The following is a 27,672-nucleotide window of genomic DNA, read 5'->3' as shown; positions in this document are numbered from 1 at the left end:
TAATGCTGCCCCTCCCTCTAATTTCTAATTAGTGTATTATTTTTCAACTTTAGATAAAAATTACTGATCCAGAAAAGCCTTCAATGACCTCCTTCCATACCCTTTTGTAACCCTTAATAAAAGCTCCTTTAGATAACCATTTTAATTAATGAAGTGATTGTGAAACCTTTTATTTTTTAAATGTCCATTTGTAACAATGGTCCACATTATGCTTCGAATATAGCCCTTGCTGCTCTGCCACTCATGACTTCTTTTTTTTTTTTTACATGTTATATGACAGATCATCTCAACAGCATTTATTAATGAATATAAAAAATAAATTTTGTCATTCTTATTTCCTTTTCTCCCAACTATGACTACATGGATGTTTGGGGAAGCTTGAGTTCCTAAGAAAATTCCACAGCTAAACCAGCCTCCTACAATGTGACTGAGTGAGATTAAGGTCCCACTCCCATAGAGAAATTTCTATTCTGGGAGATTCTGAAAAAAACTAGACTCCTAGGAACTTCAAAAACCAGGTGGTTTCACTAGAACGGAGAACATGAGGAAAATACAGTCATTGTCCACTAAAACATGATCCAATTTGAATATGGGTACTCTTCAGATTTTCTAAGTTCTCTGCATGACTACTGAGACTAGGCCATCATGGTTTCTGGCAGCCCAGCCTGTAGCCACTGCCATCTTCCTAACTTGCCATTTCCCAAGCTGCACAAAAATTAGGATTAAGAAAGCTGAAGGTTTTTGACCTTTACCCCAGGGAGTTAGTGTTCTCTAGGTAGGAAGGTTAAGAAGGTTTTTGCATCAAGCTTGCCTTTATGCTCAGTTATTAGTGACGGGCTGCTAAATCCACCCAGCACACACTTGTTCTGAGTATTTGAGTGTATTGAGTATACTTACCCATCACCATACAAGGAAGCTAGACTAAATTAATAAGTCACCCTAGACCAAGCCCCTCAAAACAGAGGCAAATTTAGTAACCAAGGTCACTACCTGTGGTAATAACCTCAATTCACGGAGGTCCTTTCCTGAAGAACCATATTGTTTTTGTGGTGCTGGGGATTGAACCAGGGCTTTGTGCATGTGAGGCAGGCACTCTACCAACTGAGCTATATGCCCAGCCCCTCCCCGAAGAACAATGTTAATCTCCTGATTCAAGAGGTACCTCTGGCCAGGACAGAGCATATAAGAAAGCATAACTTTAGGCTAGGGCATTGACACAGGGAGTTTAGCAGTTATGGTTTAGTCTACAGCACAAGATGGCAACATCACTAATATTTAGATCTGGAAGGAGCGTTGGCTGGACCACACTCCTGGAGCATCTTTCCTAATGCAGCTTAATGGCGGTTGCCCAGATGTCGTTGCTGGGGAGCGGGGGAAGGACCCATCCTTAGGGAACGGAGTTGCCTTTAGGATGATCGGATGGCACCAGGTACTGATCCCAATCATGCCTTATCTGGATGAGTGCTGGCAGGGAGTGCTGGGCTTGGAGGTAATACTGTCGGAAAGGCTGCAGGAGGTGAGCAAGTGGGAACTCATCTGGATCCCCAAATAACTTGGACTCGATTTCAGGTTTCTGAAGTAAAAATTTCTCTTTTTCTTTTCTTTGTTTCTTTTCCAATTCTCTTTTCCTCTCTTCCTCTTGTTCTCCTTCCAACATAACTCTAAGGGCTCTCTCTTCAGCTTCATATAGTTCAGAGCGTTTTTTAATGAGTTTTCTCAGTCGCTGAAGATGGTGCTCAAAAGTCTCATCTGCTGAGGCTGGAGGACAGACCCCTTTCCTTGCTGCTGCTTCTTTCCTCAGTTTCCTCAATTTCTCCAAAGCTCTAAGAATGTTCACCATTCTTTTGGTGTCTGCTTGTTTTTTCCTCACTTCAGATAAGACTCCATCAGCAGCAGCCTTGAGTTCCTGCTCTTGACCCGCCGTCGGTCAATCTCCTGCTGCCTGCGCGGCCTCCGCCTCCAGCTCGGCCTCGCGTTCCTGGGCTCTTTAGCGAAGCCGCGGTTGGCGCCGGACCCTTTCTAGCCTTCGCCGCGCCACGCCCATATAGACGGCCTGGGACGGTGACTGTAACCGCCCAGCCAAGCCAGTTCGGTGGGTAGCGGAGCGGCCTGGGCATGCAATAGGGACCAGGCCTCGCCGTGGGCCCCCGCCTCGCGCAGGGCCTGACCCAGGCCACGAAGCCGCCGCACCAGGCGCAGAGCACCACGCAACAGGGCGAGTACTCGCCTTGATGACTTCTTTTTTAAATGGACACATTTATTTCTCTTCCTCTCTCCTGGCTTCTCCCTATTCTCCCCACCACACCCCAACCCCAGCCCAATCTCAGGGGAAACAGGAGTACCTTTCTTCCTATTGTAGCCAGAATTATTTGTCCTTGAGCACACACCCACCACAGGAACAAATTAATTCAGATTTGGGGGATAGCACCAAAAAAAATCACAGAAATGACTATCTCTGCCAGGCACAGGGGCACACACCTGTAACACCAGTGACTGGGGAGGAGATTTCAAAGTCAGCCTCAGCAACTCAGTGAGAGGCCCTAAGCAATTTAGCGAGACCCTGTGTCTAAATAAAATATAAAAAATAGGCTGGGAATGTGGTTCAGTGGTTAAGTGCCCCTGAGTTCAATTCCCATTTTCCCCACAAGAAGGAGGAGGAGGAGGAGGAGGAGGAGGAGGAGGAGGAGGAGGAGGAGGAGGAGGAGGAGGAGGAGGAGGAGGAGGAAGAGGAGGAGGAGGAGGAGGAGGAGGAGGAGGAGGAGAAATAATGACTATCTCCCAAATTAACAAGTGAATTATAACTCTGGACAGAACATATGGAATGTAACCTTTGAATAATCTCTTTAAAAGCTCATCTTGAGAGGCTGGGGATGTGGCTCAAGTGGTAGCCCACTCGCCTGGCATGTGCAGGGCACTGGGTTCGACCCTCAGCACCACATAAAAAAAATAAAAATAAAAAAATAAAGATGTTGTGTCCACCGGAAAAAAAATTAAAAAAAAAATATTAAAAAACTCTCTCTCTAGGAGCTCCAGTGGCGCAATCGGTTAGCGCGCGGTACTCTCAAAAAAAAAAAAAAAAAAAAAAAAAAAAAAAAGCTTATCTTGATGGGCAGAATCACAGACTCTGGAACAGGAAAGAGTCCCATGTGCTTCCCCTTTGCTAGCAAACAATAAACCTTTTTCCTTTTTCTCAAAACCATGTTCCATATTGTTGATTGGCATCAGGGACAGGGACCAAACTTTCAGTAACAGTGTCTTACTTAAATTATAAACTGACAGTTGGTATATATATCCTGCAAATCTGGCCACTTGCATGTTAAAATCATTGATAAATATTTAGAGAAATTCTGGATGCATGCAATGCTCTGACTCTGCGATGCAGATTCATTCACATCATGGTCAGAATGTAGCAGAGGAATTGTCCTCCACTTCCCCCTTACCTTTTCTTCTTCTGCCCCCATTCTCTGATTCCTTTTGCCTTGAATTCTAAATTCTAAAGAGTGGCCTCACTTAAATAGTTCAGATGATTCAGATATTAACTGCTAAGAGAGTTTTTTTAAGAACCCAGAACTTCTGGTAACCATTGAAATACTCCCTTCTTTCTTTAATTCTATGATAAATCACATTTATTTTGTCATCAACTAACACAAAGCATATAATATAAATTAACTTAGAGAAGAGTAATAGTCTGTCTGAAAAGAAAATCCAGGAGCTGCCCTACCTTACAGCCTCACTATATCTCCCTTCTGTCCCCATAAAAGCCCTTTGTGCATCTGACCCCCTTCCCACCAGAACAGCTTTGTGACAAAGAAGTCCTCTTCTCCTCCTTAAGTTGGTAATACCAATAACATCTATTTCCTTGCCTCAATAACTTGTTTTGAAAAACCAGCCTCTACCTCAGAGCAAAGCCTGTCCAAGGAAGGGGGCATGACCCTTGTCCTTGGAAAGACCCACAGAGCACTCCTAGGCACATACCCACCCTGCTGAGTTGTTTATCTACAACTAACAGGAGAGATCTGCTGTGCTAGGTGTCCCTGACTCAATCAGGCTAGGTGGGGACCCATAACAACCCCCTAGCAGCCACCAATCAGCATGAGACAGGGAAAATACCTGGGATGCCAGATGACCCTCCCAGTAGTTTATGGTGGTTGATAACATGTTGGGAAACCACCTAGTTCAGCATGTACTCCCCTCCTGGTTTAAGCCAATCAGTTCAAATGAATCCCCCTCTTGTACTAACCAATCACCCCTATCCAACTTGTTCCCCCCAGTGAATGTGCTAATCATGTTTTAGAGTTGTTTTATGATTTTCCCGAAGTGTGTGATGATTTGCTAAGAGATGCTATGATGTATGTGAAGTCCCTGCCTCCCTCAAAGAGTGTATAAAACTGCTACAAATCCTGGGCTCGGGGCCTCTCAAAGTCACCAGTTGCTGTGTGCATGTGGAGGACCGAGCTAGCTCGCAATAAACACCTCTTTGCTGCTTGCATTGATCTTGGTCTCTGGTGGTCTTTTGGGGGTCCTGAATTCGAGCATGATAAAGAACCAATGCCTGAGGAAAGGGTTAATTTTTCTCACCTGTCAGCCTTTCTAGGGGAACCTAATTAACTTTGAGCCCCTACCTATTGGATTATAACTAGCTGTCTCTAGGAGTCTGAATACTCCCTCTTGAAATGTAAACACCCATGTGTGAGGCTTTCAAGGCCAGAAATCCTATAGATGCCTGGGAAAAGAGTCATTTCTTCTTATACACATAAGTTTCTAAATTCTAAAGGAATGTAGTTACATCACTTAATTGCTATGCCAACTAACTGCTATCTAAACTATAACTTCATAGGCTTAGTTCTTAAAAATATAGCTCTGAAGGAGGTTGACTCAAGTTATCTTGAGTTACTGCTACCTGTGGTGAAGTCCACTAAGCAAGTGTTTTACTGTCTTTGTTCTACACCAGTGAACTACTTATTCTAAATTCTGTGCTTGGTCTTTGGTCTCACAGGCCAAGAATTAAAACACACTAATGTTGTAATGGTTAAGAAATGATGTCAAATTTCCTATAAAATACCCAAGTAATCTCAGCCTTGGGCCCAGAACTTCAGAGTACTAGTTCATCTGGGTCTGTAGATGTAAACAAACCTGAAGTTCTCCAACCCTCCCAATGGTACTTGGTCTCTTGCTGAGCATAATTTCCAAAACATATTTACTTTAAGTCCTCAATTAATGCTGGACAGAGTGCTGCAGACTATAACCCCAGTGACTGGAGAGACTGAGGAAAGAGGATTGCAAGTTCTAGACCTGCCTCAGCAAATTAATGAGGCCCTTAGCAATTTAGCAAGAACCATTCTCAAAATAAAAAAAAATGAAAAGGACTGCCAATGATAGCTTACTGGTAGAGCACCCCTTGATTCAATTCCCAGCACAAAAAACAAACAAAAAACCTTAAGTAAGTACAATACTCTTCTACATTCTCATCCAAGCCTTTACCCTCCAATACAATTTCATACATTCTCATCCCTGCCAAAACACTCTTTCCAAAGATGAAATGATCTTCTCAAATAACTTGAGAAAAATGGAAGAATTTGAGACAAACTGCAAGTATGCAAAATCACCTGCACCCATCATCCTCTTTTCTTTTTCCTTACTGTGCAAACAGACAGCAGTGAACAAAAAAGCAAGTTCTTCCCTTGTGTTCTAGATGTATGTTGCATGCTCAGAATTGCACTTCTTTATCTATCCCTCCTCAATTCTGTACCCTGGACACCTCCCTCTTTAGTGAACATTCCGAATATCATGTAAACATGCATTAAAACAAATCTCAGGCTGGGTATGTAGCTCAGGGGTAGAGTGCTTTCCTAGCACATGTTTGGTCCTGGGTTTGATCCCCAGCATGTAAGTGCATGTAAGCCAATGTCTCATTTCTTGGCTTGCTTCACATAAAAACTACCAGCAGGAATTATCTATACTTACTACCTTCACTCCTCATTCCTGGTCAGCCAATTCTAATATACACACTACACGTCTGTATGTTTAAAATTTTCATAATAAAATATCTTAAATCTTAAGATTAAAAATATGTAATGGACTAGGAGCAGTTGTACATGCCTATAATCCCAGCTACTCAGAAGACTGAGGGAGGAAGATCAAAGTCTAAGGCCAGCCTGATCAATTTAGAGAAACCCTAACCCTATCTCTCTCTCTCCCTCTCTCTCTCTCTTTTTTTTTTTCTTGGTGCTGAGGATGGAACCTGGGGTCTTGTGAATGTGAGGCAAGCACTCAGTTGGTAACTGAGCTATATACCCAGCCCTCTTAACCCTATCTCAGAGTTAAACAAACAAACAAAAAAAAGCTGGAGATGTAACTCTTTGGTAAAATGTCCCGCTGGGTTCAATCCCTAGTGCCACACACACACAAAAATAATACAATGTTTGCGGTAAGGGTATGAAGTTTTTTTCTAGGATTTGTACTTCAGCTATATGACCTTGAATTCCTCTTTTTCTGTCAAGGAAATATAATTTGACCAATGGGGAAGAATATAGAGACACACAAACTTCTGTTTCTTTTCAAGAAATTGATGATTGAGGATTTAATGGAGACCCAATCTCCTACTAAATAGGATGCACTGAATCTAAATTGTGGAGAATGAACTGGTTTTCTAAACCAAAACTTGCTTCTTAACTGAACAAACTAGCTGGCTGGGAGCAGGAGCCAGAAGTCCTCAGCAACCACAGACACATAGTTCAGAGTATCCCCTTGAACTCTTGGTCCCCTCACTCTATACTTTGGTTAAAACACCAAGTCCTAGATGAAGACAGGTCAATCTTACTAACAAATAAAATAATTGCCCCTGAATATAAATAAGTATTCAGCTATTCAAATATTGATTTTACTTCATATTTCTATTAAATCAAACTTGTTGACAGAGCTCTTATTCTCTGAAAAACAACTCTAAGTCAGTTTGCAAAACCTATCTATTGAATGAACAATTCATACAACACAGCACCCATGTCTCAGGAGGCCTTGTATGGGTGCCACCTGCTATGTCAGTCCTGAAGGCTAAGGCCACAGGGCAGCCAAAGAGGTCCCTCAGGAGCACAAAATGGTTCAGCCTTATTTATTAAGGAAAAAATGGCATCACACATACAGGAAAAACTAGGCCCCACACTGCCAAGGGAGCACTCCTCTGGCTGTTATGGTAACACTAAAACTTCAGAAAATTCTCAAAGGGCCATGACACTATCTTCTATTGCTAGATTGCTATAAACTCTATAAATATATAAAAACTAGTTTCTGGTAAATGTAAAACTATATAAAGACATAGGCAAGAAAGGGGCAGTTTTCCAAGTTCTCACTTTTCCTTCCCTCTTTTCTTCCACCTAAACAAGTGACACAGTGGGAAGGGCATTTTTCCTGTCCTTCAAACCAGCCTCTATCATTTTATAAATCAGGAAATGCAGGCCCACAACATTAGGTGTCTTATCCAAGGTCACACTATCTTTAGGAAAGATCCATACTATTTATTATGCACATTACATATTTTTATATATTTATTTATATATTTATTTACTTATATGTATTATTTATTTATATATTTATTTACTTATATGTATTATTTATTTATATGTATTTATTATTTATATATTTTTTGGGTTTTTTTTAAGAGAAAGAGAGAATTTTTTTTTCTTAATATTTATTTTTTAGTTTTTGGTGGACACAACATCTTTCTTTGTATGTGGTGCTGAGAATCGAACCTGGGCCGCATGCATGCCAGGCAAGTGCGCTACTGCTTGAGCCACATCCCCAGCACCTTATATTTATTTTTATATATTAGGTAGCCTGACTAAATCCAGAAAAGTATACCTATGAATAATTCTTTTATTTTATTTCAATTTAATTTTATACTGGGACTTGAACCCAGGGATACTCTTCCCCTGAGCTATATCTGCAGCCCTTTTTGCTTTTTATTTTGAAACAGAATCTCCCTAAGTTGCTTAGGGCCTTATTAAGTTGCTGAACCTTTGACTTTCTATACTTTCAGCCTCCTGAATTGTTGAGATTACAGTTGCGGGCCACTGAATCTGTTCTTCTTCTTCTTTTCTTCTTCTTCTTCTTCTATTTCTTCTTTCTTCTTTCTTCTTCTTCTTCTTCTTCTTCTTCTTCTTCTTCTTCTTCTTCTTCTTCTTCTTCTTCTTTTTTAATAATTTTTTCTTTACTTTCTGAATCTGGTTGTCGTCGTCGTCTTCTTCTTCTTTTCTTCTTCTTCTTCTTTTTTTTTTAATAATTTTTTCTTTACTTTCTGCTCCATCTTTTCCACTAAGAATTCATGGATTCTATCACTAGACTTCAAGAAATGTGTTCATGAGAGGAAGCAGTTATGAGCTTAAGCTTTAGAAGCCACTGCCTGGTTTTCAATCACCATGCTACCATTTATTAAGCTATAGCCTTGGACAAGTTACCCAACCTCCCTTATCAGTTTCCTCATCCCCCACCCACCTTTACCTTTTTTTTTTCCCTCTGCTGAGGATGAACCCAGCACTTCAAGCATGGTAGGCAAGCCCTCTACCACATAGCTATATCCGCAACCCTGTTTCTTTATCTCTAAACAGAAAAATAATCATTCTCATTACCTCTTAGGGTTCTGAGAATTATCCCATTAAGTCCCAAGTTTTCAATTTAATGAATATTTAAACAAAATTGACACAAATGCACTAAAATAGGTTGGAAATTATAATCTAGAGCTCTATGTATGATTACATTCATAGATAATATTATACTTTGTGAGGTATAATGTAATTATACATTATATAGTATAAGCTTTCATAGGCGTCCCACTTCTGGAACAATGGGACAAAATAGCTAAAACAATTTTTCTTAACAAGCATCACATAAAGACCATAAAAGGCCATTCTTTTTGTTGTCAGGATACATTTCAAATACTCTGTACTTATGTGGTAAATAAATTTTACTTCAACTGAAAGAAAGGAAATCATAAGTTAGACTTAAAGAATATGAAAAAGTTTGATAATAAGTAATCGCAGACTAAGCTATCTTCATTTACCAAGATTTTTTGTTTTTGTTTTACATTCAGTAGATTTTTTTTTTTTTTTTTTTTTACAGATTTTTAGAATAGTTTAGTAGACGTTTAACAAGACTTTTAATACCTGCTTGCTAGAATTCCTAACTCTGGTTAAGAAAAAGTTTGTATTATTTGTTTTACATAGGTTTATGTTAAAAATAATATTCATTCAACAACAGTCAGGGAAATTATTAAAGTCTACAGTTACTTCAGCATTAATTCTTTCTAACTCTTTGCATATATATTTCTACATCATAGTTAATAAAAAGTAAAGCATGTAAATTCAGCCTTGTAGTCATATACTAGCTCTAAGTATTCCTCTTATCTTGATAAGCAAAAAAATCACAGTTAGATAAATATGGAAATAGTAGCAATAGGAAAAAAAAGAGAGAATTATTTATCATGACAACAAATTCATGAATCCTTTTGTGCAATGAAATAAAATCATTCACCCCTGCACTGGAACTCTACTGGGCCTGTGCCCATTGACACCATAAAACATAGAAAATCTTTTTACTGTTGTTGTTTTTAGGTGGGGTCTGGCAATGGTGCCCAGGCTTGTCTTGAACTTTTATACTCAATTGATCCTCTCACCTTACCCTCCTGAGAAGCTGGGACTGTAGGTGTGTGTCACCACATACTACTTAGAAAATATTTCACCTGAACAGAACTATACAATGTAAAAGGCATTTCTAAATCTAGTTTCAGCTTAATTATGCAGACCACAACTGTTTTTATTTTTTTAATTTCAATTTTTTGGTGCTGGGGATGGAACCCATGCCTTAGCCATGCTGAGCACATCCTCTACCACTGAGCCATAACCCAAGACCCTGCAGAGCAAGGATTTAGCTTCACAATTTCAAAGAAAGTAACTGAGCAACGAGAAGGTTCCAGAATCTCAGGGTCATAAGACTGTTAAGTGGCAGAGCCAAAACTGGACACACACTCTGCTCTCTTCATTTTTATTCTAGAGACTGTCTACTTCTGAGTCAGCCAGCAACTCTGGGCAAAGCTTCTGACCAACAGTCAACACTAAGATATAAAAGAAATAGATCATGTGGTCTGCACCCTGCAGGGGCTAACAACCTAGTTACAATGACCACAGCCCAAGAAAGAACATATTTAAAGCAGTTTAGAACACACTACCTTAATTATACATTTTTAGTGGAATTGAGGGGAAAAGCAGTTAAGACGAGATAAAATGGAGTATTTAGGAATCCACCATATGTCAAAGAATGTTGCAGACCCACCAGAGGATACAATCACAAAGAAAGCTGGCTATCTTCCCTTATCCAACAATAATAACACAGCAAGCAAACCTAGGAAGCATACTCTTGCGCAAGAGAAACAGAGTAAAGGCTTCTAACCAGTGATACACAGAACAGGGAGAGTCTTCAGCTCTGTCCCTATTTACTTGAGATAATAATATCCAAATAGCAACAGAAACTTTCCCGTGGAGACACAGAAGAGTTTTGTTTATTTGTTCATTAGCCTTGATAATGTATATAACTGTTTTGTTTTTATTGATCCCCAAATGAATAATTTTTTGTCAATATTAGGATCAAATTACTCATTGATTGCCTGGGGTGGGGAGGTGAATATAAAATGCAAGCTACTAAATTTATATTTTAATAATGTTTCTGGATTTTAGGATTTGTCTCCCCAAAGAGAATGTGGAATATCCATAAGAAATCATTACATACAATACCAAAAAAGTAAGTCACAATAATTTCAAAAGAATCTGTACAACACATACTATGTTCTATTATATTTCAGTTATTGTGCTATAAAAATATAAAAGGATTGTTTTTTAAATCCTATAACTATAAACTATAGCTGCTTCTGAATAAACTTTAGATTTAAAAATAATCATAGAGGACATCATTTAATATGTATAACAGAAAGCCACTGAAAATATTTATTTACCCCCAATAATAACCAACTAGAAATAATATAAAAGATACCATTCCAATTAGTGATAAACCTATGAAGCATCTTGAAACTAGCACAGTAAAGAAAACACAAACCTTCTGAGGAGAAAAATATAAACTCTATTAAAAAGACAAAAAAAAATGATCTGAATAAACAAAAAAGTTCTTCACATTCTTGTATGATATTATAAAAACAAAAATAGTCCTAATTCACAAATTTAACAAAATTCCAACCAAATTCCATTAGAATTTTAAAAATAAGCTCAAAAAACCTTTTCTAAATTTATTTATTTTTCTTTATTTTTTTAGTTGTATATGACAATAGGATTCATTTTGACCTAATTATAAAAGCATGGAATATAATTTATTGTAATTCAGTCCCTAGTACTTCCCCTTTTCCTCCATCTCTTCCCTTCCCTCTACTCTATGAAACTTTCTGTTATTATAGCTTTTTTAAAATTAGTGTCTTGCATATATACATGACGATGAGATTCACTGTGGAATATTTATATATGTTCATAGGAAAGCTGGATCAGATTCATTCCACTGCCTTTCCCTAGCCCATTCCTTTTCCTTCCCCTTCATTCTACTTTGTCTACTCCACTGATTTTTCTTTAGTTTTTTTTTTTTTTTTTTTACCCCTTTACCTACCCATTATTCTGGAGTAGTTTCTATGTAACAGAGAAAACATTCAACTTTTGACTTTTTGAGACCAGCTTATCTCACTTAGCACCATACTCTGCAGTTCCATTCATTTACCAACAAAGGCCATCAAGTCATTCTTCTTTATGGCTAAGCAATTGCATATATGTGCCACATATATGTGCCACATTTTTCTTAACCATTCATCTGTTGAAAAGCATCTAGGGTGGTTCCATAGCTTGGCTATAGTGAACTGTGCTGCTATAAACATTGTTGTGGCTATATCTCTATAGTATGATGATGTTAAATCCTTTGAGTATTTACTGGGGAGTAGGATAGCTGGAATAGTGGGTTATACATACAGTGGTTCCATTTCTAGTTTTTTGAGGACTCTCCATACTGCTTTCCAGAGGGATTGCACCAATTTGCAGTCCCACCAACATTTATTCTTACTTGTATTCTTGATCATTACCATTAAGACTGGAGTGAGACAAAATCTCAGTGTAGTTTTAATTTGCATTTCTCTAATTGCCAGAGTATTAAATATTTTTTCATATATTTGTTGACTGCTCATAATTTATTCTTTTGAGAAGTGTTTAGTTCCTTTGCCCATTTATTGATTGGGTTGTTTGTTTTGTGTGTTTATGTGTGTATGCTAAGCTTTTTGACTTCTTGGTATATCTGGGAATTAACACTCTGAGCTACAAGTGGCAAAGATTGACTCCCATTCTATAGGCTTTCTGTTCACACTATCCTATTTTTAAGCATAAATGGATGCATTTTGTCAAAAGCTTTTTCTGTATCTGCTGAGATAATCATATTATTTTTGTCTAAAAGTCTATTTATGTTTTGAATTACATTTATTGATTTCCATATGTTAAAACAACCTTGCATCCCTGGGATAAAACCCATTTGATCGTGGTACACTATCTTTTCAGTGTGTTTTGTATGTGATTTCCCAATATTTTATTAAGAATTTTTACATCTTGGGCTAGAGTTGTAGCTCAGTGGTAGAGCGCTTGCCTAGCATATGTAAGGCATTGGGTTCAATCCTCAGCACCACATAAAATAAATAAATAAAATAAAGGTTATGTGTCTATTACAACTAAAATTTTTTAAAAAATGTATTTTGCATCTATGTTCATCAGGAATATTGGTCTGAAGTTTTCTTTCCTTGATATGTTGGGTAAGACATAGATGGCCACTTTTACCACTCCTACTCAACTTATTCCTTGAAACCAGTATCAAGATGATACTGGCTTCATAGAATAGTTTGGCAGAGTTCTCTCCTTTTCTTTTTCATAGAATAACTTGAGGAGGATCAGTATCAGTTCTTCCTTAAAGGTCTGGTAGAATTTGGTAGAGATCCATCTGATATTGGGCCTTTCTTTGTTGGAAGGCTTTTGATGGCTACTTCAATTTCATTACTTGAAATTGATGTTTTAAAGTTTTCTGTACTCTCCTGGTTCAATTTAATTTGTCCATATTTTCAAGATTTTCTAATTTCTTATAGTATAAATTTTCAAAATAATTTCTGATGATCCTCTGGATTTCACTAGAGTCATGATTGATATTTCCTTTTTCATCTTGGCTTTTGGTAATTTGAGTGTTTCTCTCTTCTGAACAGTTGTTTAGTTTGGTTAGTTGGTTTATTAAGTATGTGTATCCTTTCAAAACATCAACTCTTTGTTTCATCAATCTTTTGCATTTTTAAAAAATATCAATTTCATTGATTTCAGCTCTGATTTTAATTTCATTTTAATTTAATCTTCTATTGATTTTGTTGTTGGTTTATTCTTTTTCTAGGGCCTTGAGATACGTTATTTATTTACTGTCTTTCTGTTCTTTTAATGAATGAGCTCAATCCTATGAACTTTCCTCTTAGAACAACCTTCATACTATTCCAGAGATTTTGATATGTTGTATCACTATTCTTACTTACTTTTAAGTACTTTATTATTTCTCCATTGATCTCTTCTGCTATCCAGTCATCATTCACTTGATTCTCCTTTAATTATCTATTCTTCTAGTATAATTTCTCCTTATGCTGATTTTAGTTCTTAGTTTTCATTTCTTCTTCATGAAATATTTTGAGTATAATTTATAGTGAAAACTTCCTAAATATTAATTCTTTTAGCTTCTGTTTATCATGGAAGGTTTTTATTTCATCTTCAATTCTAAAGCCTAATTTTGCTGGGTTTAGTATTCTTGGTTTCTTTCAGAGCTTAGTATATAATAAAATATTCCAAGCCCTCCTGGCTTTTAGGATCTGAGTTGGGAAATCAATTGAAATCCAGATTGGTTTACCTAAAAATTTGACCAATCATTTTTCTCTTTCAGCTTTTAAAATCCTGTCCTTATTCTTTATACTAGGCATTTTCATAATAATGTTTCTTGGGGTGAGTCTATTGTGATTTTGGTGTTTTAAAGTTTTCTATACCTTCTGTACTTGAAATTTCATTTCATTCTTGTGGTTTAGAAATTTTTCTGATATTATTTCATTGAAAAGATTGTACAATCCTTTAATTTGTATTTCACCGACTTCATCTATCCCATTGAATCTTAAATTTGGTATTTTAACATTATCCCAGATTTCTTGAGAACTCTGTTCATAGTCTCTTAACATTTTATCTCTATGGTCAACTTTATTTTCAAGATTATATACTTTATCTTCAAGGCCTGAAAGTGGTTGTTCTTTTTGTTGTTGTTGTTGTTTTGGCTCACAGTTTCAAAGGTTTCAGTTTATTATCAACTGGTTCCATTGCTTCTGGGTCATGGTGAAACAATGTATCACTATAGAAGGGTGTGATGGAACAAAGCTGCCCACTTTATAGCAGGAAGGGGGACCAGGGACAAGTTATAGGACCTCAAGGTCCTTCTCCCTTCAACTAAGTCCTAAAGGAAAGTTCACAGTGGTTGTTCTAAGAGGAAAGTTCTTAGGATTGAGCTCATTCATTAAAAGAATTTCAAAGTGGTTTAATCTACTGTTGATGCTTTCCATTGAATTTGTAATTTGGTGTATTGATTTTTTTCATTTCAAGGATTTCTGTTTCATTCTTTCTCAGAATCTCTCTTTATTAAAGTGATCTTTCATTTCCTATATTTTCTGATCTTACTCCTTACATCTTCTTTTAGCTCACAGAATAGTTTAACTATGAACTTTTTTTTTTTAATATTTATTTATTTTTTTCGGCGGACACATCTTTGTTTATATGTGGTGCTTAGGATCGAACCCGGGCCGCACGCATGCCAAGCGAGTGCGCTACCGCTTGAGCCACATCCCCAGCCCTAACTATGAACTTTCTAAATTTCATTTCTGACATCTCCTCCACTGTGGTGTCAATGAAGTCTATTGTTTAAGCATTATGGGCTGTTTGGGACGGTTTCTTCCCTTGCTTCTTCATCTCTCGGTAGAGTTCTGACTTTTTTTAAGTGAAGGACTACTACTTTGTGAGCTTCCTTAAGAGCCCTGGGTTGAGTGACTATCCAAATAATGATATTTTAAGTCAATGTGTGTGTGATCTCTGCTGATCCCAATATCAGCACCACTTTAAGATGCCACTGTGCCATATTTACTATAATCACTTCTGAGCCACGCCTCATTTTATTCAACTTTATTCAAAACATAAAATTGTTGCAATTATTCTGTGTGGCTCCTCAAATTCAGGCGTAAGTCTACAACAAAATTCTAGAATAGGTCAAAACATTAGTTGTTAAATTTAGTAAACTTACTCTAACCTTAGGTGATGGCTAAAAGGGTGCAGGAAGAAAGATTGGGCAAATAGGTGAGGGAAAAAAGAGACAAATAAAAGAAAGAAAAAATCTACAAAAGGAAAGACAAGGGGCTGGAGTTGTAGCTCAGTGGTAGAGCGCTTGCCTTGTACATGTGAGGCCCTGGGTTCGATTCCCAGCACTAGATATAAATAAGCAAATAAAATAAAGGTCCATCAACAATTAAAAAATATTTTATAAAAGGAAAGATAATTTATATCAAGTTAAGGAGTTATTTATATGTTCAAAGTTGACAATAGAATTGTTTAGAGTATACCATATCAAGGTGGAGAAAATTCTTATTGTATCTTGGTTTGGATTTCCTTGGGGTTTGGACATTAAGCAGATGTTTGGGGCTGTGGCTCTCTCCTGAGTTGCAAGGCCACAGAGGCCAATTCCCTTGCTATTCTGAATCTCCTACCAGCAACTTCTGGTTTGTCATCTCAGGGCCTGCAGTTGATTCCTTGAAGTGTGCACTGTTGTGGTCTGGCTGTTTCCATTGTGTGCAGTATTTCAGGATGTAGGTTCTGGGGTGTTCCTGTGTTTGCAGTGGGTCATGGTGCTCCTCTCTTTGGGATCTTTTTCCCAGTAGTGGAGATCCTAGCAACTGTCTGTGAGCACAGGAACTCTTGTGGGTTTTCCATGGGCATTCTGTGGTACAGACGTATTCCTCCAGCTGATAACACTTTCTGAGGTATTGTAGTGAAGGATCTCAGGTGGTTCACCTGGACTCTAGTTTCCCCTCCCCTGGGTTGTGAATGACAGGTGTTGATTCCCTTTGTTAACTAAGTTTGATGCAAGGCCCCACAAGTATCCAAACAATGCCCTGTCACTTGCCAGTTGTGGTCATGGTTCACATTGTGCACCTTTTAACACTGGGACTAGCCCCTTCCTGCCACACAGACTCGTAATTTCCCACTGGGTCTCTGTCACGGGATATTCAGGCAGCTTCCCTCTGTAATCCCAAGGACTGTCCCTAGGCTTCAAACTGTGCCTCTCCAGAGTGTCAGTGATTAGGCCTAATAAATCTGCTTTCCATTGGGGCCAAAGCTGCTTCATTGTTGTCTCTGTCTGTGTCCAGCAAGAGGAGGCTGCACAGAGCTTCCCACTCTTGCCTGGATCATAGAGCCTGAGGAAGGTTAGGTGCACTTCCCAGCCCAGTTCCCCACCAGCATGTTGGTTGGCTCCCCTTGATTGCAGTGAAGGGGAGGGAGAGGGATTTCAGTGATTTCTTTTTTTTTTTTTTTTTTTTTTTTTTTTTTTAGCTAGTAGTGGTCCTTCTAGAAGTTCCTTCTGACTGGATTCTTAAGAGGTGCCACTGCAGGGGACTTCCCTCTGATTTAATTTGCAGCTTTCCAGGCAAGGGAAGATGTAATGCTGATTTAAGTGGATGACTGGTCAGCTGGGGGCTACACAAGATGGGTGTGGACTCTTGGTTCAGTTTTCTTTTCACGATTTGATTTTAAGCTATTTAAGCTCTTTTGAGGGCCTTTCTGTTACCATCAAGATTTAAATTTTGTCTGTCTGTCCAACTGTTTTTAAGTGGGTGAACTTAAAAGAATGTCCGCTCCCCTCCCCCACTGTTACCCCTTTCCCATTCTCATCCACAGGTTTGGGTTCATGATTAGGGAACTCTTGAGTTTGTTTTCTTCTTTGGTAACCTATCTTCCACTCAGGAATCACTGCCCATCTTGCTTCTACCATCTTCCAAATTCTTCCCTATTCTAAATTTACAGAGAAGGTACATAATGATGAACTAAGACAATTATGAAAAAAAGGAGTACTCCAGGAATAGTAATCAGATGTTTTGCAAGGTTATATTTGTAATACTCATATGGTACTGGCTTAAAACAGAAAGATACATATAAAAGGAAAACTGAAATTACAGAAACAGATTAATCTATATACAGGGATGATATAAAAGTGGTAACAAAAATCATTGAGCAAAAAACTATTTAGGCTGGGCATGGTAGTGTACAACCTTAATCCTAGCAACTCTGAAGGCCGAGGCAGGAGGATCATATGTTTGAGGCTGGTCTCAGTAACTTATCAAGACCCTCAGCAATTTAGCTAGAACCTGTCTCAAAATAAAAAATAAAAAGGACTGGAGATGTAGCTCAGTGTCAAAGGGCCCTTGGGTTCAACCCCTGTATAAAAAAAACACAAAAACAAAAACAAAAAACAATATTTATTAGATGATCTTGGAAAAACTGCTTTTCCAGATGGAGAAAAATAAAACTAGATTTCTACACTACAATCAGACACTAAAGAGAACTCTAAATCAAAAGCTTAAATGTAAAGGGCAAAGTGATAAATTAAATAGAAGATTATAGAAGAGTTTTTAGGATTTAGGAGTGACAAATTTTTAAATGAGAGGAAAACAGTACAAACTATAGCTTAGACATAGATTTAATAACATGAAATTTGCATCTGGAATCCAGATATTAAGATGGAATATATATGAAGTCTAGGGGAAAAGCAATATCTAATTAGTGTTAAGTAGAAGAAGAATACTGTATGAAGGTATATAAATAATAAAACCTATCTTAGAAATAGACTTGATTATGTGAAAATATTTCTGTTCAATCAACCATACTATAAAACTTAAAAAAGGGGCTGGGGATGTGACTCAAGCGGTAGTGTGCTCTCCTGGCACGCGTGCGGCCCAGGTTCGATCCTCAGCACCACATACAAACAAAGATGTTGTGTCCGCTGAAAACTAAAAAAAATAAATAAATATTAAAAAAAAATTATCTCTCTCTCTCATTCTCTCACTCTTTCTTTAAAAAAAATAAATTAATTAAATAAAATAAAACTTTAAAAAGATAATATCAGAGGAAACTATTTGCTATTTAAAAACAATTCTGTATGTTGAGATTACATAGAAGTGAATCCTCACTCTAAATCCTTTATATAGGAATAGATTTACTATGGGGTGTGACTTGCTTTATAGAATCTTGGAAAACTTGAATAAAAAGTTTCTAGAATCTTTTTAGACATTATTTACAAAGCCATAAGATAGGACCAGAATATCAAAGAAACAGTTGCCACCTCTATGATTGAAAGTCCAAGCCTCTAAAAGCACACTTTTGCTGCCAGAATCAGGACACCTCATTGCTATCTCTGGAAGATACCTCTGAATGCAACTGGCTTCAGACCTGTGCTTGCACCAGCAACACCAGAAAGACTGGCACACCATACCTACCCTGGATCTTCATAAAGCTAGTATCTGGACACTAGACCCCTGCTAACACTACCCCAGAAGAATTAGAGACGTCCTCCACTCTATTTGCAAGTAGAAACAATGGACACCAGTCTTAAGTCTAACTGAGACCTTCCAAATGTATCACAAAATCAAACCTAAATTGCATCTGAAACAACCTGTAAAGGACTCAGAAAAGTCACTAATATAGAAGATGAGAAGGAGGCTTTGTGACAATATCATATCCTCAACATTAGTAACAGAAAAATACCTAGAATATACTAGGAAACCCTGTAAATAACATGAAAAATTGGAAACACTACATAAAAATGTAAAATGATATGAACAGGCAATTCATAAAAGGGTAAACCCAAATGGCTAAAAATATGCAAAAGTTTTCTCAAAGGCATTAGTCATTAGATAAATACATAGTAAAAATAAAACAATGAGTGACTACTTTTCCCCATTGGACTAGTGGGAATTAAATAACTGGGAATTAAATAACTGCATTTACTGGGGGCTGGGGATGTGGCTCAAGCGGTAGCGCGCTGGCCTGGCATGCGTGCGGCTCGGGTTTGATCCTCAGCACCACATACAAACAAAGATGTTGTGTCCACCAAAAACTAAAATAAATAAATAAATAACTGCATTTACTGTGTGAGTGGATTATAAACTGGAGAAAACAATCTGAAAGTAATTCAACAGTACTTAGACAAATTAAGTAGACATTTATTGTATGGCCAAGTAATCTTACTTCTTCATACATGTCTGAGAAATTTTCACATAGAATGCTAAATGGGAATATTCATCAGGGTGATTTCTGTGATGACCTGAGAAATAAGGGAATATAGCTATCAATATGCAAATACTTGAATAAAATCTAGGGAATGCACCCAGGGCCACCACATTGAAAAACTGCAGAGCAATGTTAAGCACATACAATAAAAGGTGAATAGTGCCCCCTGGTGCCGTACAAATCAGCAGAACTTTCACTGTTTGGAATACTACATAGCACTAAGAAGTAAAAAATCTAGATAGAAATTCACCCAGAAAAAATTAATAGTACTTTTTCCAAAACCAGTTGAGTAAAAGAAAAAATAACAAAGTCTACAACTCAAGAGTATTTGTATAAACTAAAAACACACAGAAATGTTATATACCCTACAAAAATACATATACTTTCAAGAACACCAAACACATAAAAGCATGTGTCCACAGAATGAAAAATTAATACAAGAACAAAATGAAGAGTTCTGTAAGAACTGATGATGTGAATTTGCCATAAAATGGAGAATTGACAAATAGATTTTTTTGACTGATAATAATGTCAATGATATCTAAAACTACTAGAAAGATTATGAGATATCTGAAGAATTACTAATGAACTCATTTAGGACAGAATGAGTAGTAGTAGAAACTGAGCAATGAGGGGACATACTACAGAGCATTAAATATTAATATACATTCAACTGCATATAATATTTTATGACATAAACATAATATGCAATATAATTATTTACATATTATTAAATTAATCCTAATGCTGAGCCCACTCATAAGGAACTATAAACCCAATTGAATATGTAAACACTGCAATCTAACTTAAGAGTTTATTTGTGTCCCCATGTCTTGGCCAAGAAAAGTCTTGGTCAGAGAAAAGTCTTGGCCAGTCATAGTAGCTGAATAGTCAGCCAAACACAGGCTAAAAACTACCCAAAATATGTCCAAATAAGTCAAGAATAGAACTGTAACCAATCAGGTTATTTATGTATGTCACTTCCATTTTCTGGCTATAAATCCTGTCCATAGCTTTTGCAGCAGAATTCTCTGAACTGCTTTTTGTCCTCAGTGTTACTCAGTTCATGAGTCTTTTTTTCTTTTCTGCTCAAAGTCTGTTAAATTATTTTATGATTTTTTAGCGACATAGAACATACTGCACACATCAAAATATTTAATATATACACAAATATTAAAAAGAATTTAATGAGTGAGGCCATGTGTTCAATTCCCAGCACTAAACACCACACACACACACACACACACACACACACACACACACAGAATTTAGGGCCAATAATAGATCTAAGCTATAGAGCACTTGTTTCACATGTGCAATGCCCTAAATTCAATTCCCAGTATAAGAAAAAAAAAATTTCAACTTTAACCTTCAGGCAAAATAGGAGCACTGAAATATTTCTAAACTAGGACTAGACTGTTTGAATGTGTATTTTTATTTTTTGATGCTGCATATTGAACCCAGGGCCTTGTACATGCTAAACACATGTTCTACCACTGATCTGAACTCCCAGACCCCAATTGTGTATTTTACTTATTTATTTATTTATTTATTTGTACTGTTGATTTAACCCAGGGGTGTTTATCATCAACTACATCCCAGTTCTTTCTATTTTTTTATTTTGTGTCAGTGTCTCATTAAGTTGCTAAAGCTAGCCTCAAACTTGTAATTCTCTAGCTATAGCCTCCAAAGTTGGCTGGAATTTGAGGTGTGCACCACATGCTTGGCTTTAATTATGCATTTTACATACTTTACTCTCTTGCCTTATGGAGAATGAACTTGGAGAAGAGCCAGACTGTGGGTAGGAGAATGATGAGGAATGCGGCAGAAGACAACACAAGCAAGATATAATACAACAGAAATTATAAGATGTTTTGAAGAGATATTCGAAGTGGAAAGATTAATTGAGTATGAGGTATGAGGAGAAAGGAAGGAAGGAGGAAATATGGCCAGATGGCAACAATGCCCTCACTGAGAGACATGGGAGAGGATATTTAGAAGATGGGGAAAATAGTGTGGTTTCAGACAAAGTTAATCCCCTAGATTTGCAACATACAACTGAGATGTGCCTGATGCCCAGAAGAAAGTTATCAAATAGGGATACAGATCTAGAAGTCTACTGGTAACTAAAGATGGTAAGGAAGCCAAGAGATTTAACAAAAAAAAAAATTGGGGACTGAATCTTAGGGGGGGTATACCCTAAAGCTAAACCAAAAGCTACATAACCAGACGTTATTATCTCAAAGCAGATGATAGCAAAAATGATTTATGAATTTAGAGTCAAATTAGGTACCTCAGAGAAGTAATCCAAGTCATAAATTAAAGTCTTCTGGGCTTATTCTTTCATTTTATCACATTTTCCACCCAATCACATGTTTCTGTACTTAAATCATAATAGTTCTTATTCCACTTTCTTTGCCTTCATTGCTCAAAACATTGAGTACAACAGAGTCAACACACTTCTGGACTTTTCTAAAAAAATAAATTAGAAACAGATCCAGTCCTACATTCTAATATAAACTGCCAGTATACTCACCATTTTTTACCCTTAAAGCCATTTATCCAAAATAGCACTGCAAGGACAGTATGATATAATTGGCTTATAGAATATCTTGGTAGCTGTAAAATGGAACTCTATCCAGAGAGCTGACATAACTTACCTTCTCTAAGCAGGCAAGCATTGGTCTACAGGAAAAAGAGGAGCCAATTATCTACAAGTACATAGGTTTAAAAATGGGTTACAAAAAATTATCCCTTCTATTATCATACTTCTTCTATTATTCTTTTAAAAGAGAAAATGTGTGCCTTTTTAAACAATTCAATTACTATTATTGCATTAATAAAATAGTCATTTGGGGGGACTCTGGAAATGACAGACTAAGGCATCTCCTGCATACTAGCTCTCTCCAAGACTGAATCAAACAACAGTTCTGTTGCTGCAGGATGAGGTAGGAAGACCATGGAAAGTGCTAGAGTGCAACTCAGAAAGTTAGCAACCAGGTGAAAGCTCAAAATACTGGTGTTTAGAATAGTAAGAGAGTAAAAGAAATAGACTACACCAGCACTTGACCCAGGACAGCGTGGTGGAAGAGGGGGAGCTCCCTTCTAATGAGCTTAAAGGAAGTTTCCCATTAACTTTAAGAAAAGCAGGCTCCACTTCCAAGCCAAAGAGAGCTGAGCAGAAAAGATACACAAATACTAATTAAGGAACTGGTGCAGGAGGAGATAATCCCTGTACTTCCCTGTAGATTCAGTTAAAGCAGGGAAGGGGAGCCAGTTTTAAATGTGCCTCATTGTTTAAGGTTCTGTGCAAGAGATCAGAAACCCCTGCAGTTTTCTTTCCTTTTAAAAACTTTATCTATCTATCTATTCAAGATTCAACAGCCATCTATGCTTTAATTCTATGTCCATGAGTCAATCTGGGCTCTGAAGTGAGAGTGTGGCACAGACCTAAGGGAAGCAAAGCTTCTAGCTACTCTGTGGATCTGCAGAGCAGAGAAAAGTAGAAGCCTCTTTCTTTAGAAATTGACAGTCTGAACTCTAATAAGAAGCAATGCTGGTAGAGTGTGGAAGTAGGACAGGACTGGCATAGGTGGAAAGCTGCTGCCTGCAGCATTTATTTTTTCTATTAACTGGATTTTTTTCTTGATGTTTTTAAATGTCTTTCTCATTTATACTCCCTTCTCTTTTTTTCTTTCCTCCTCTCCTCCTCTCCACATTTCTTCTTTCTCTTTTCCCTCACTCCCTTTGCATTTTTTTCTTTGGGTCTACATATTTTAATAGTAAGTATTATTTGCTCTTTAAATACTGCTGTTACTGGTAGTTACTCTTTCCTGTCCAAGTAGCTCGAAGTCCATATGCAGCAAAATGAAATTAAACCCCTATCTCTCATGATGCACATAGTTCAACTCAAAATGGATCAAGGACCTAGGAATTAGACCAGAGACCCTGTGCCTAATAGGAGAAAAACTAGGACCAAAACTTCATCATCTTGGATTAGGCTCTGACTTCCTTAACAAGACTCCTAAAGCACAAGTAATAAAATCAAGAATTAATAAATGGGATGGATTCAAACTAAAAGGCTTCTTCTCAGCAAAAGAAATTATCAATGAGATGAAGACAGAGTCTACCAAATAGGAGCAAATTTTTACCACAGACACATAAGATAGAGCATTAATCTCCAATTTCCCAAATGTTAGGTACACATATGATTGCACGAGTGGTGTGACTCTACTTCGTGTACAACCAGAGAAGTGAAAAATTGTGCTCCATTTGTGTACAAAGAACTCAAAAAAATTTAACACCAAAAAAACAAATAATCCAATCAATAAGTATGTTAAGAACTGAACAGACACTTCTCAGAAGATGTATAATCAATCAACAAATACATGAAAAAATGTTCAATATCTCTAGTAAGAGAAATGCAAATCAAAATTACTCTAAGATTCCAAGTCACTTCAGTCAGAATGGGTGTTGGTGAGGATGTGGGGGAAAAGACATACTCATACATTGCTGGTGGCACTGCAAACTGGTGCAACCAATCTGGAAAGCAACATACAGATTCCTTAGAAAACTTGGAATGGAACCACCATTTGACCCAGCTATCCCACTCCTCAGTTTATACTCTAAAATTTAAAAACAGCATACTATAATGACGCAGCCATTTCAATGTTTACAGCAGCACAATTCACAATTGTGAAACTGTGGAAGCAACCTAGATGCCCTTCAATAGATGAATGAATAAAGAAACTGTGATATATGTGATACACACACACACACACACACACACACACACACACACACATATACAATGTAATATTACTCAGCAATAAAAGAGAATAAAATGATGGCATTTGCAGGTAAATGGATGGAGTTGGAGGATATCATGGTTAGTGAAATAAAACAATCTCAAAAAACCAGGGGACGAATGTTTTGTTTGATAAGTGGATGCTAATCCATAATTGGGGTGGGAGAATGGAATGAATAGAGGAATTGTAGATTGGGCAAAGGGGAGGAAAGGGAGATGGGGATGGGGGTAGGAAAGATAATAGAATTAGATAGATATCATTACCCTAGGTACATGTATGATTGTATAAATGGTGTGACTCTACTTCATGTACACCAGAAAAGTGAAAAACTGTGCTCCATTTATGTACAATGAATTGAAGAGCATTCTGCTGTCCTGTATAACTAATTAGAACAATTTTTTAAAAGTGGTTCTGATGATTTAACCTACAACCAAACTATTCCAAGAAAGTGCTTTCATACTGAGATATTCCCCTAGTCCAGGGTACATGATGAAAAGATAACTGCTTACTAAAAAGACACTCACAAAATAGTGGAAGATAAATGAATCCCAACAGATGTGCAAATCTCAACATAGAATAACTGGGAAATGAGGAAATAGGCCAATAAGATGACCCCCAAAAGTGCTTAACTCCCTATATAGAAATCAAAGTAGATGAAATCTCAGGCAGAGAATTCAAAAAATTGATTGTTAAAATGACCATTAAACTCAAAGAAGATACAAATCAATGAGTGAATAAATTAAAGTAAGACAATACAGAATAAAAATTGGAAATCCAAAGTTGGAGATTCTGAAAAAGAACTAAACAGAACTCTTGGTAATGAATAGCACAATAAATCAAGAAAAAATCAGTTGAGTCTCACCAAAAGAATTGATCAAGCAGAAGAAAGAATAGTGAGACTTGAGGACAAGATGTTTGACTGTAATAAAGAAAACAAAAACAAGAAGCAGAGTATACAAGAAGTCTAGAACAACATTAAGAGAACTAACTTAAGACTCATAGGTTTGGAGGAGGAAGAAGAGATACAGACTTTTGGAAAAGATAACCTATTCAGTAAAATAGTAGCAGAAAATTTCCCAAATGTTAGGAATAATATGGACATTAAGATACTTGGAGCATTTAGAATCCCAAATAGACAAAACAAGAAAAGACTCTCTCCATGATGAATTACACTTCAAAATACCAAAACTCCAGAACAAAGAATTTCTAAATCTGTAAGAGAGAAGTTCCAAGTCACTTATAATGGCAAACCAATCCGAATAAGGGCAGATTTCTCAGCTGAGACTCTAAAGGGTAGGAGAGTTTGGAAAGATACATTTTGAACCCTGAAAGAAATTAACTACCAACTTCAATTACATCCAGCAAAGCTATCCTTCAGAATTGAAGTGAAACGAAAACCTTCTGAAATAAACATAAGCTAAAGGAATTCATGACCATTCAGGCAGCATTTCAAAAGATACTCAAACAAATAAAACATTGAAAATAAAATAAAAAGACGGGAATACATAGGTATGTACAATAACACTGAATGTAAATGGTTTTAATTCTTCAATTAAAAGACATAAACTGGCAGACTGGTCTAAAAAACAAAAGCCAATTCTGTCGTCCTCAAGAAACACACGCATTAACACAGACATTCACAGACTGGAAACAGGATAGAGGACAACATTCCATGCCAACTGAATCTGAAACAAACAGGAGGAGCTGTTTTCATATCTGACAAAGATGTCATCAAGCCAAAATTAATCAGAAGAGACAAGAAAGTCACTGCATATTGGTAAATGGAAAAATCCAACAAGAGGATACAACAATTGCAAATATTTATGCCCCAATTTTGGCACACCCAAATTCATAAACAAACATTATAGCTGGGTGTGGTGGCACACACCTGTAATCCTTAGCTACTTGGGAGGCTGAGACAGGAAGATTGCAAGTTTGAGGTCAACCTGGACAACTTAGTAAGACTCTGTCTCAAAATAAATTCTTATAAAGGGGATCTGGGGATGTAGCTCAGGGCTTGCCTAGCACATGTGAGGTGTTTAATCTCTCATACTGTCAAAAATAAGAACAACTGAAAAATTACTTGACATAATGGGAGAACTAGTGCCTAATTAAATAACAGTGGGTGATTTCAAAACACCACTCTCACTAATAGTCATCCAGACAAGAAAATAAAGATATCACGGAGTTGAGCTATTCCTTAGATTAAATAGAGAATATATATCTATAGAATATTTTATCCAATAACAGCTAAATATGCATTCTTCTTAGCAGCTCAAGGAACTTCCTCCAAATACATCATATATTGCACTACAAAGCAAGTGTTAACAAATACAAAAAGGAAAGTAATTTATTGCATCTTATTAAATCATAAATGAAATTAGAAATTGATATCAAGAAAAACTACAGATAGTATACAAACACGTGGAGATTCAAAAATACACTATTGAATGATGAGTGGGTCATCAGGGGAGAAGTTAAAAATGATCAGAATCAAATGAGAAAAACACAACATACAAGAATCTATGGAATACAATGAAGGCAGTTCTAAGAAGGAAGTTTACTATAAATGCTACATAAAAAACAGAACAGTCTTCTTTGATATAAGGAGAGTAACTAAGAACAGAGTAGGGACGAAGAGCATGAGAAGAAGATTAACATTAAACAGGGATGAGAGGTGGGAGGAAAAGGGAGAGAGAAGGGAAATTGCATGTAAATGGAAGGAGACCCTCAGGGGTATACAAAATTACATACAAGAGGAAGTGAGGGGAAAGGAGGAAAAATATAAGGGGGAGAAATGAATTACAGTAGAGGGGGTAGAGAGAGAAGCGGGGAGGGGAGGGGGGAGGGGGGATAGTAGAGGATAGGAAAGGCAGCAGAATACAACAGTCACCAGAATGGCAATATGTAAATCAATGGTTGTGCAACTGATGTGATTCTGCAATCTGTATATGGGGTAAAAATGGGAGCTCATATCCCACTTGAATCAAAGTGTGAAATATGATATATCAAGAACTATGTAATGTTTTGAACAACCTACAATAAAAATTAATTAAAAAAAAAACAGAACAAACCCAAATGAATAACCTAATGATGCACCTCAAGGTCTTAATAAAACAAGAAAAAGTCAATCCCAAAATCAGTAGAAGGAAAGAAATAATAAAGTTCAGAGCTGAAATTAATTAAGTAGAAAATAAAAGAACAACACAAAGGATTGATGAAATAAAGAACTGGTTCATTGTCTCAATACTGAACCCAGGGCATGCTAGGTAAGTCCTCTACCACTGTGCTACATCCCCAGCCCTAAAAGTTCATTCTTTGAAAAGATAAACAAGACTGATAAACCCCAAGCCAAACTAAACAAAAGAAAGAGAAAGATGAAAAAAAAAAAAAAAGAAATATTGCGATAGACATTACTGAAATCCAGGGGACCATCGGGGATTATTTTGAAA

The 27,672-nt window shown here is 37.0% G+C and overlaps 1 protein-coding gene and 1 pseudogene across 1 annotated transcript in view; both read right to left on the bottom strand.

Annotated features, from left to right (window-relative positions):
* The window catches only part of Fmn2 (formin 2), a 359,014-nt gene that overhangs the window by 318,392 nt on the left and 12,950 nt on the right, over positions 1 to 27,672 (bottom strand). The window lies entirely within an intron of this gene.
* LOC143379492 (programmed cell death protein 7 pseudogene) lies at positions 1,266 to 3,461 on the bottom strand (annotated as a pseudogene).

This window comes from Callospermophilus lateralis, chromosome 13, assembly GCF_048772815.1.
Source record: "Callospermophilus lateralis isolate mCalLat2 chromosome 13, mCalLat2.hap1, whole genome shotgun sequence".
Taxonomy (NCBI): domain Eukaryota; kingdom Metazoa; phylum Chordata; class Mammalia; order Rodentia; family Sciuridae; genus Callospermophilus; species Callospermophilus lateralis.
The sequence above is the reverse complement of the archived record's forward strand: the minus strand, read 5'-3'. Positions and strand labels throughout refer to the sequence as shown.